The 10,450-nt window shown below is 50.3% G+C and overlaps 1 long non-coding RNA gene across 1 annotated transcript; it reads left to right on the top strand.

Annotated features, from left to right (window-relative positions):
* The first annotated feature begins 2,400 nt into the window (after window positions 1–2,400).
* On the top strand, window positions 2,401–7,413 carry LOC142084661 (uncharacterized). The gene is made up of 4 exons (XR_012674412.1): window positions 2,401–2,508; window positions 4,233–4,291; window positions 4,763–5,278; window positions 7,358–7,413. It is a non-coding gene; the product is annotated as an uncharacterized LOC142084661 (long non-coding RNA).
* Window positions 7,414–10,450: the final 3,037 nt, after the last annotated feature.

Genomic DNA, 10,450 nt, shown 5'->3' with positions numbered 1-10,450 from the left:
GACGACCCTCTTGGAGAAAAGTAGAAAGGACCTTTCCAGGTGCTGTTAATAACAAACACTGCTGTGAAACTAGAAGGAATAGATTCTTGGATTCATTATACGAGGATTAAAAAAATTCCACCTGGACTGTGGACATCTGTATTTAAGGAACCATTGAAGTTAACTTTGCGGCGTGTTCAATGAGATACTGGAGATGCTGCTAAATTAGTGTAACAATTTGATTTTGAACAGAATTAAATTAGAGAGAGAAGGAAGATGTAAAATGTGTTGTTGTTAATAATAACGATCAGTCAGATTGATTCTCAATTTTTGTTATAGAAATCGAAATATCTGGGAACTTTTAGCCCGAGAAGTAACCGACATGTCTTCCTTTTGTATTGCAGCCGAAAATTCTGTGGGAGAGATGTATAGTTCTTGTTTGGTAAGAAAAGATATAAATTATACCTCCCAAGCACTTTCGACTATTGGTATGGAAATGACACAAATAAGAGAAGCCACACTTGAAAACAGGGCTGCAATTGACTATTTACTTTTAAGACACAATCATGGCTGTGAAGAATTTAAAGGAATGTGTTGTTTTAATTTAAGTGATAATTCACAGTTAGTGGAGAAGAAAATCCAACAATTAAAAGATTTGGCATATGGGTTTAAAGAACTGGAAGGATTAGATTTTCTTGGTTGTTCTCGTGGCTTCCAAATTTAAATTGGCTTAGACAATTATTTTTGTTTGTGGTACTGATCGTTATTTTAGTTATGATTACATGTTGTATGATTCAATTTGTATCTTTTTGTAGAAAATAAGTATTATGAGACTCATGATGTTTAACATCATAAGTCTCAAAGGGGGGAATTGTTAATGTTAATCTTAATCAATATTAATCTTCAAAGTGTTATCATCCTGTGTATAGCCCTCACCCAGAACTGGGTTAAAAGACCAGTTAATAAGAAACCAGAATGATGAAGCTAGTGAGTGGGTGTTTGATTGGAGGAGATCAAGATGTATATGTTTTAATTTAAGAACACTATGGTGATAGATAGAATCCACAACAAACTAAACTATATTGCTCGCTTCTGTAATTTTAAACAATGAAGACTTGTTGCTTAGAAGTTAGGTAACTAACAGGTGTGTGTTTTAGAAGTAGTGATAATTAATTTTAGCTATGGAAACTATAAACAGACGTGGTCCAAGCATGGCTCAGGGACAAACTGCGACCCTATAAGGTAAAGAGGAAATAAGTTCATGAAGAGTTCACTGCCCTGCCGACCACCAGAGACCACCCAAGACCCCCAAGAAGACCCTAAAGGCTTTAGTGCGCATGTGTTTAAGATGATGCAATATTATAATTAGTTCTCGGAAATGTAACGAATATGTAACAAGGAAACTTAAAATATGTATGAGAAGCATGGATATAAACAGAAAGGTGATTAGACCGTGTGTGCTTGATTTGTGGCAAGTCCACCGAGCACCCAGGCCTGAATAAAACAATATCTCTCCTGAGCGTGTGGAATTGGTTACTTGCACGCCGGGCACGAATCCGCTTTTCGGACAACACAATCCCCACCGTTGCACGGGGGTCTCTGCGCGGGCACCCGCACTGCACAAGGCGCCGTGCGCATGCGCACTTCCGGGGCGGGGACTACAACTCCCGGCGTGCCCCCCGCGGGCGGCCCGGAGGAGCCGCGCGCTGATTGGCTGCGGAGGATATTTCAACGGGGCGCGCGGCGGGGTCTGCACCCAGGCGGCGGCGGCAGTAGTCTGAGGTGCCGCGGGCACGGCGGGCTGGCGGGAGGCTGCGGACCCCCTGGGGGACTGAGGAGGGGGGCTGTGCGTCTCGGGGGGACCGGGGAGGGGGGCTGGGGGGGGCTGTGCGTCCCGGAGGGGGCCGGGGAGGGGGGCTGGGGGGGGCTGTGCGTCCCGGAGGGGGCCGGGGAGGGGGGCTGGGGGGGGCTGTGCGTCCCGGAGGGGGCCGGGGAGGGGGGCTGGGGGGGGCTGTGCGTCCCGGAGGGGGCCGGGGAGGGGGGCTGGGCGGGGCTGTGCGCCCTGGATGCGCTGAGGAGTGGGGCTGTGTGTCCTAGGGGGGCTGGGGAGTGGGGCTGGGGGCGGGGGCTGCAGTCCCCCAAGGAGCTGGGGAGTGGGGCTGTGGGTCCTGGCGGGGCTTGAGAGTGGGGCTTGGGGCTCCCACGGGGCTGGAAAATGGTGTGGTCGGGTGCTGTGAGCACCGGGGGTCCTGGGGCTGGGAGGCGCTTGCAAACACCGGGGAGGGGCTGCGAGCATGGGGGGCACAAGGGTTGCACCAGGGTCGGTGCACGATCACCTCCATTGTACGGGTGTCGATGTAGAGGCAGCCGGGCTGCACGAGGCGCCGCGCGCATGCGCGGTGCCGGGACGGGGACTACAACTCCCGGCGTGCCCCGCGCGGGCCGTGCGGTGGAGCCGCGCGCTGATTGGCTGCGGAGGGTATTTCAACGGGGCGCGCGGCGGGCTCTGCACCGAGGCGGCGGCGCAGCGTGAGTGTGAGGGGCCGCGGGCCCGGGGAGCCGAGGAGTGGGGTTGTGGCGGGGGGGGGGGGGGCGGTCCTGCAGGCTCCGGGGAGGGGGGCTGGGGGGGCTCCAGGCGGAGGAGGGGCTGTGAGCATCTCATCTGGGGAGTGGGGCTGGGGGGGGGGGGGGGGGGGGGGGGCTGTGTGCCCTAGGGGGGCCGCGCAGTGGGGCCGGGGCGGGGGGGGCGCTGTGTGCAAACAGACCCTCCCTGCGAGTCCCCACTGTCGCCCCGTGGGGCCGGGGACCCCCCAGCCCTCCCTGCAGGCAGACGGGCAGCCTGTAGGCAATGGAGGCCGCCCGCCTCAGCGAGGTGCTCGAGTCTGGGGGCTTCACTGGCCAAGTCGAGGGAGGAGCTGCTGGAGAGAGGGCTTAGAAACGGCCTTCTGCCCCCGAAACTGCTGGAGCATTTGAAGGGGAGGGACAGGTCCACCCCAGGGCCCCAAGGGGAAGACCTCGGAGCAGGGACTTGGGGTTGTTCCAGGAGCAAAAGCTGGTCCCAGCCAGCTCGCCTCTGCTCCCCCGGCACCAGGATCAGACCTTTCAAAGCCCCGTTTCTGCCCGAAGCATCACACAAGCGCTTGCCCTCCCCGGGGGCATCTTTGGGCCTTGAGAACAGGCGCAGCAGCTGGGTTTTTGGGCTCAGAAATGGGTGCCAAGTGAGCTGGTTTGGGGGCCCAAAGCAGAAGCCGGTTTGGCCGTTTGTGCGGGGGGGTGGGCAGGCATTGGGGGCTGCAGGGGAAAGCAGGGGGTGGGCAGGGTGCGTGGACCCTCCCCAGGGGGAGGGGCTCTGGTCCTGCCGGACCCCGAAGTGCGGGAGGCCGGCATGCACCAGGCCCAACTCAACGTGTGCGGTGGTCTCTGGGGGGAAGAGGTGGTCTCTGCTTTTCAGACCCTGCACGCCCTCTTCGAGTCCAGCTCTTGCTTGTCGACTGCTTCGAATAGTTATTAACTGATTAGTCCTACAAACTGATTAATGTTTATACAATGTCCAACTATGATATTTAATCCTAATAGTCGAGTTTTGACAGCGGTTGGTTTACGACCTTGTCAAAAGCCCAGGCTGTTGCAAACAGCTGGAGCTTGTAAGGAGAAGGAGCTGAAATCAACGGTGCAGAGCTGGAGCTTCAATTAGCCAGAACCGTCGCAAGCAGGAGCTGGAACGAGATGAGGTGTCCGCTGTCTGGGGCATGCCTTAGCCAGAGGCAAAATTACCAGCAGCTGTAACGAGCGGGAGCTGCGATTCGCTGCAGTGTCTGTTTGCCGGAGCATCCGTCGGCCAGACTGCACTCCCAGCACGGCTGAAGAGCAGCCAGGCGCAGGCAGGGCTGTCCCCAGCAAGGCGCTCCGAGCGGCAGGGAGGCGAGTTGTCCTTCTGCCAGCGGGGAGCCCGGCCTCTTCCCTCGGGGATTAAATCCACGCCACGCGTGGATCCGCTCTCTTTGCGTGGAGGGTCTCTCCCGGACCCGTTCCCGAGGGCTGAAGTGAGGTGGGGGTCCCCCGGCTCTCCCCGGGGGGCAGGCGGCAGCACGAGGCGGCGGTGTCTCCCCGGTACCCGGCAAAGGGGAGCGAAACCGGCCGGCTGGAGCTGCCGGGGTGCACAGCCCGGCCCCGCACGGCAGAATCCTTCCCTGGGTTTTCGGCATTGGCTGGGTGTGACAAACAGGTTCATTTTGTGCCTCCTCTTTTCCCAGCGTCACCTTCTGCGTCACGTGAAGAAAATCCTGCGTGGTTGATGCCGCTTGCTGCTCAGGTGATGGCACGTGTGGGGCCGGGGGAGCGGGAGAAACATTGGCGCGTTCAAGGACGCTGCAGGTGCTCCACGTCAAACCCAGGGAAAAGGCAAATTTGCTGCCGGTGCAGAAAAGCTGATGAACAATTGCCGTGAACAGAGCGTGCCTACGTACCCTCGTTAGCGTAACTAACCCGGGTAGTTACGAGTGTTTTCCTTTCAGGGAAAAGAATGAGCTTTCATCTACGAAAAATTAAGAGCTGCCTGTGTCCTTCTTTAAGTTCAAGTGTTTCTCTTCTGTTTGTTCATACTGATTTTATGGGCAGGTTGGAAATAGCCTTTTATTTTTATAGGCATAACTCAATTTGTAGTACTACGTGGTGTCAGGATAGTGAATTTTGGAGCACCCAGGTGTCACTAGAAACGGAATGAATGAGACACGATGGAAACTGATATTTAAACTTGATTTTTACTTGATTTTTTTTTCCTGAGAGTGTTGATGGCACGTTGTCCTGTGGCTCAATCCACGTTCTGTTCAGTGGAGTCTTCAGTCTAGGACTTTTAAGGAAAAAAGTTGGTCCTTCCAAAAAAGGGCTAGTCATTCATAGGATCGAGGTATAGACTTGGAGAGCCGCTTAAGTACGTGATCAGAATTAAAGCCAAATGTCGCTTCGTGTTGCTGCTGTTGGCCTTCACTTTTGTTAATTTCCCCGCTGCTCCGTCGTGGTTGGGAGCTCTGAATCATCATTTTTTTCACTCCCTAACGCATTTTTCTCCCCAAGGAGAGGCTACGTTTAAAAGTTACTTAGTTTCCTCGCAAATGCATCGGTCAATAAAACGGAGTTATGATTATTAAAACCACACAAATGACACCGGTCTTACAGATCTGGACTATTTCTGAACACGTGTTCATCGCGTGCAGATGTCATCGGGATACGGATCATCTGCATTTCATGCTCTGACGAGACAATCTGCTGAGACAGGGACGAGCTCCAAAAGAAAAAAAAGGTACAACGTCAAGGTTTTGTTTTGTTGTTGGTTTTTGTGGGCTTTTTGTGTTTGTGTTATTTTTTGGTTTGTTGGTTTTTTTTGTTTTTTTTTTTTTTTTTTTAAAAGAGTGCGATGTTGACTGGTGGCAGCCTGCAGAGCTCTCTTGCTGCCTGACCTCTCCTTTTCTTCTCTGTCACTCCTCTTTCGTGGCTGTAATTTTCACTCGGGTAGTTTTAGAAGAGCGATTTAGTTCCTCGCCTGTGTAAATGTGCTGGTAATACCTGGAAGGTAAATGCTTGAACCGGTAGCGAATAACTTGGCTACAAGTAGAATTTCTGAAGGAAGAACAACAACAGCAGGAAGCAAGTAGCGAGTTACCCCAAATTTGTGTGTGTCAAACACATCAAAGTTTTATTGCCAAACATTGTTTGGCAATGTGTTCCAAATGGCTCGTTTTGGTAAACATAAATTTTCAGGAAGTTCAGGGTTGTGTGTGGAAAAACGTGCCCCTCTGTCTAGGTGTCCTGCTACGTAAATAGCATCAGTCAGTAGCACATCCAGCGGCAGGGCTGTTGTTCCCTGCTCTCGATATTGCCGTAGTAGTGTTGTGATGTTTCGACCTAAGAGGCGGGTTTAGGAATGGAAGGAGAATGCCTGCGTTCTGCAAGGGCTACGAATGCCGACCCTTTTCTCTGCCTGCTGCTTTCCTGTGCGTGAGATGAAACTGTATTGTTTTTCTCCCTTGTTCCCGGTAGAAATATTTCTGAAGCTGTCGCTGCTGTGGGTTTGCAATTTGCGTTACTGCGTTTTTGTAGAGTTCTAGTTACGGATCGTTTCTGCCGCGGCAAAGTGTCAAGATACGGTTTTCAGTTTAAAGCTTCAGAAGCTGCATTCGCGGAAATCGGCGTAGGTGAAGCTGGTCGTTGTGGTTTAACCCGGCAGGCAGCTAAACACCACGCAGCTGCTCGCTCGCTCCCCCTGCCCCCAAAGTGGGGTGGGGGAGAGAATCGGGAAAAAAAAGTGAAGTTCGTGGGGTGAAGTAAAGACAGTTTAATGGGACAGAACAGGAAGGGGAAACAATCGTAACGATAAAAGAATATACAAAATAAGCGACGCACAATGCGATTGCTCACCGCCCGCCGACTGATGCCCAGCCGGTCCCCGAGCGGCAGTCGCCGCCGCCCGGCCAACTCCCCCAGCTTATGTACTGAGCGTGACGTCATATGGTATGGACTGTCCCTTTGGCCGGTTTGGGTCATCTGTCCTGGCTAAGGTCCCTCCCAGCTTCTCGCTGGCAGGGCATGAGAAGCTGAAAAGTCCCCGACTAGCGTAAGCGCTACTTAGCCACAACTAAAACATCAGCGTGTTATCCACGTTTTTCTCGTCCTAAATCTAAAACACAGCGCTATACCAGTTACCAGGAAGAGAATTAACTCTATCCCAGCCGAAACCAGGACACTGGTCTTGCGCATGATCCCGCTGTGCTCGCAGGGGTGCTCAGTGGCTCCTCATCAAAACAGCGAGGTGCGTGTGGACGTCCGTAGGGTTGCGCTAGGGGTCTGGGGGCGTTATGTATTTTTGCTGTTGGAAGACGGAATAGAGCGTGTGCCTGTTAAATCTAACGATGGTCGAAGGTTGGGAGGGACCCTGAGCAGGTTTGGTGGCACAACTGCAGTTTTCAAAGATCTTGACCGTCTAGAGAAACGGCCTGGAAAAAAGGATTCCTCTTTTGCAGCGAGTTCGCGAGGACAGACGGGTTGCCGTACTCTTTAACAAAAATACTCAACTTGGGACGTATAGGGTGAGGAAATCGCGGCTCTACTTAGGCTTGAGAAAACGTACGTAGGTGTCTGTGCCTGTCACCTGCGCGTCTCTAGGCAAGTGAGTTCTAGCGAAACTAAAGCTGCCGATGAGCCAAAAAAAAAAGGCATGGTGGTCTAAAACATGCATAAGCTCTAGTGGCCTGTCTCAACAACTGCACCAAAGATGATGCAAAATACTTTCTCCTCCATTCAGTTGTAGTCTTCACAGAAAAGGAAGCTTTGTGCTAAACGTGGTTTGTTGTTTTTTTTTTTTTTTTGCCTTTCCTCTCAGCAGAATGTCAACTGCCGTGAAAGTACGAGACGGATGGAAAGGATCCATAGTGGTCTGCAAGAACAAGGTATGCCTGTGATATGTGTCTGCATTTTTCCTAAGGTGCTTGTAGTGTGGACTTTACAGTTAACATGAAGAATGTGGCAGCTCTCCTTCTATCTGATTTTTTAACATGAAATATTTTAACACAAATACTAAAAATAAAGGTCTGTTCTGGAGCGTGGTACGCCTATTCAAGGCTTGCTTTCCTTCGTCTATTTTCTCTTCCTGAAAGCAGAGTCTTCTGTTTCTGTGTGCTTGCTATTAAAGGGTGCTGTGAAAATAATGTTGGACTAGAAGAGGAAAGGAACCGTTTGTAAGAGTTCGGATGTTCGGGAGAAACAGGCTTTGTTTTCACGATAAAAGCTTTATGCTTTTTCAGTCAGTCAGTGTTTAAAATACCTTACAGGAGCACTCGAAAACCTTACTGAGATACTAGCATCTGTGCTAAAAGCAATCAAGGTCAAAGAAGAGGCGTGGACAACACGGGACAAATCGGCGTCGCTTCGGTGTGTTTTCCAGGCTTTCCCGAGAAGCGGTAGCAGCCTCGTAACTAGCGACAGAGAGTCCTGATGTGTTTTCGGTGAGTTACTGATTCTCTAATGTCCTTTTTCCTAACCTGCAGCGCGTAATTTTGACTTCGGTTGGAAAGAGATTTTCCAGAATGGAAATCTTTTTCATTCAAAGGAGTTGCCTTTTACGAACTTCCCATCAGAATGGATCTTCAGAGATGACGTGCTTGGCAGTAGAAGTCATCCGCAAGGAGACTTTTCACTCTCTCTGGAAAAAAAAAAGGAGTTAAGTCGATTTCCTTGCAAGGACCCAAGCGCAGCACATCTTCCAATAGTCGACGTATGGCTGATCTTTGGTTCTCGGGTGTAACGGTCGAGAGATCGTAAAGACGCGTTCCTCCGCACGCTTGGGTACAGCCAACAGCGTTAGCAAACCTGCCAGTCCTTTTTGGTAGCCTTACGTATTGCAGCACCGGGGATTTGATATTCCCCACCGCCTGCCCTCCCCCCCCCCCCCCAAAAAAAGAAAGTTAAAATTGTCTAATTTCCAAACTGACTTGCATTGTTTAAACTGCAACTGCCAAATAGCTGTAGTGTATAATTTATTAGGTGTGCTTAAGCAGTTGGGTAGTTGCTCTAAACGTTTAAAAAGAGAGGCAACTGAACGTTAGGGGCTTTTTTCCTGATCTTTTGGCAGAGTGCTCTGAAGCACTTTATTTCTGTCTCGCTTTCGACGGCGCGTTTCCCCGGCAGTTTGGTAGCATCGGTCTCGGCGCAGCTGGCCAGGCGTCCCTCCTAGTCATGTCACACACGCAAAACCCCTGGTCAAACGATAGCTGTGTAGCTTGGAGGTAGATAATTTAACGGTATGAATTCACAGCTACGCAATTTCAATTAACGCAAAAGGAAAATCAAATATTTTTATAGTATGAGTCTTCTCATTGTACGTATGTAAGCGTGCGCACGCCTTTTTAGCATAAAATGAATTGCTGAGATTTGTTCTTTCTTTTTCATTTTACTCTTCAAAGTTTTACGCTTCACTTTCAGCTTTATCGGCCAAGCGAGCGAGATGCGCAGCAGCAGCAGCAGCAGCAGCGCAAGGGCTGGAGCTGCGGCGGTGGATCCGTGCGCGTAGATGCTGATTACGGCGTGCCCTTGTCCTGCAGCCGCACGGGGTTATCTCCCGGCAGCGGTGCTGTAAGGAAGGGACGAGGCGTTTTCCGACACCAGCGAGAGCGTTTACTTCTCTGCGAAGAACGTGTTCAGAATTGTGTCAATTAGTCTTCACGCTGATTTTAAGCGTTCGAATCGCTCGAGCTTTTAAAGGCGGCGTTGTGTTTCGAGCTGACCCGTTTGCCTGGCACCCTCCTTTAGCTCGACTGCTACCCTCTCCCTTATCCTGACCGAATTCCTCTGCTGCCTTCGGTGCTGTTTTTTTAACGTGCTGAAATATCCGTTGGGATTTTTGTTTTTCAGATGCCTCGCTGTGAGCGTCCCGTGGTGCTCAGGAGAGACCCCCGGCCTGGGTTTGCCTGCCGGTCGTTAGGCGTGCTGAGGGTAAGGGGCCGGCTGGCAGCCTGCGGGACGGGGGCTGGGGGGGGCTGCAAGCGTTTGGGGGGGCCGCCCCTCCTTTATCTTTCTAGCAGAGCCCCCCTTTTTGGCGGGGGTGCGTGCGTACATACGTAAACGGCATTATTAAAGTAACGAGCTGCCGGTTGGGGCCGTTTCCCTCGTTTTGTGTCTTTTTGGGGGGGTGAATAAAAAGGGGGGGTTGGGGGGCCTGGAGGGGTGATGATGTCATTTGGGGCACCCCAGCATCACCACGGGGGTGATGATGCCGTGGAGGAGCAGGTGAGTGGGGAATGGGGGGTCATGGGGGTCCGTGTCCCCCCCTCCCCCCCCCCCAAAGGGGGTCACAGCCCAAATTGCCTGAAAATTCATGGGGGGGCGTTCAAAAATTTTTAAAAACTGTAAATATATCTGTGAGGCCTCGAAAGAGAAAAAAAATCTCTCCTTGTTACATATATTGAAAAATAATATTAATTTATACGTACAAAAGGATTTCAAAATAAGAACCTATATCTGCCCTATTATATAAAGGATTTTAGAGTATAAAAAAATTCGAAAGATGTATATAGGGTTTTAAAATACAAAAGTAACTCACGTCTCTATAAATTAAAAAATAAAGAACTTCCAAATGCAAAAAGGATGATACATTTTATACATGAAGGAATTTAAAATAGAAAAAGGTCTGAATAGATACCGCTATCTACACTTACTACGTGTTACATAGAGAGTCTACATAGACATTATATGTAATCTAAGAGATTATGTACAAGTGTAAATAGACATCTAAGTCTAAAATCTAAGTCTATAAAGATATAGGTGTAAATATATGTAAGTGTAAATAGAGAAGTCTATAAAGACATTTAAGTGTTCAAAATATGTAAGTCAACAGATCCATAGTCTGAGCAGGTATTATATATAATAAGTGGGAAACAGGGGGATATAAGTGAAAGATAAATATATTCACTAAATATATAGA

The sequence above is a fragment of the Calonectris borealis genome, chromosome 8, assembly GCF_964195595.1.
Source record: "Calonectris borealis chromosome 8, bCalBor7.hap1.2, whole genome shotgun sequence".
Classification (NCBI taxonomy): Eukaryota; Metazoa; Chordata; class Aves; order Procellariiformes; family Procellariidae; genus Calonectris; species Calonectris borealis.
This window is presented reverse-complemented; position numbering and strand designations above follow the sequence as displayed.